Genomic DNA, 1,203 nt, shown 5'->3' on the forward strand with positions numbered 1-1,203 from the left:
TCTAACGAGAAAACGAATCGTTTTTGGCAATTACAGGTGACATTGGTGGGTAATTCTTGCCAACTTTGAGGGTAATTTGATGACGGACGGGCAGAGGCACTAATTCCTTTATTATTAGGTATAGATTAGTTAGCTCTTATTAACAGCCAACAGAGCAACACAAACACCGCAACTCACAAACGCGACACACAGAATGGTACAATATAAATGTGCCAAGGAATGACAACATAACTAGCAAATATCAACTGAAAATTGGAGCACAATTTGGAGTCATCGGAGCCCCTCGTCGCTGATGTAGGAGCAAAGCAGAGAGACCATCTCAAGGAGACTAGGCTCAAGGGAGGCCATGCCATCACCATCACATTTTTTTAATCTTGAAAAGAGAGCTTCCTCTCCAGTTTCGTATATAAGAAACCACACCGTCTTTGTCTAACAAGCTACTCCATCCGCCCCGTATTAATTGACACTGAAATGGATGTATCTAGCATTGAAATACGTCTAGATACATCCATTTCAAGGTCAATTAATATGGACGGAGTGAGTAACAACAAAAAAGTAAAATGATAACAAAGTGAAAAGTATCCAAGAGTGCACAGGGATAAACCTTGTGATCTATGGGAATCCATAGGTCGGATCCTACAAGCATCATAAGAAAAACTTCCAAGAAATCTTAAGGTGCAATTCATATGCCACCTCTCAACACCAGCTGGAACCAACTAGACTCCTAACAATCGGCCAACAAAAAGACCTAACAAGAACAAGACCAAAGGGAAACTACTCCTTCACTACTGGATCCTATTTAGTCCAACCCTCCATCCATGAACCGCACAAAAAACTTCACCTGCTAGAAGTTTGAACATTCTAATGACCCACAAGTATAGGGGATCAATTGTAGCTCTTTTCGATAAGTAAGAGTGTCGAACCCAACGAGGAGCAGAAGGAAATGACAAGTAGTTTCCAGTAAGGTGATGTCTGCACGTGTTGAAATTGTAAGTAGCGGGGTAGTTTGATAGCAAGATAATTTGTAACAAGCAAGTAACGATAGTAGTAACAAAAGTGCAGCAAGGCAGCCCAATCCTTTTAAGGCAAAGGACATGCCAAAACGGTCTCTTATAATAAGCAAAGCATTCTTGAGGGTACACGGGAATTTCATCTAGTCACTTTCATCATGTTGGTTCGATTTGTGTTCACTACTTTAATAAT

This window comes from Triticum dicoccoides, chromosome 3A, assembly GCF_002162155.2.
Source record: "Triticum dicoccoides isolate Atlit2015 ecotype Zavitan chromosome 3A, WEW_v2.0, whole genome shotgun sequence".
NCBI lineage: Eukaryota > Viridiplantae > Streptophyta > Magnoliopsida > Poales > Poaceae > Triticum > Triticum dicoccoides.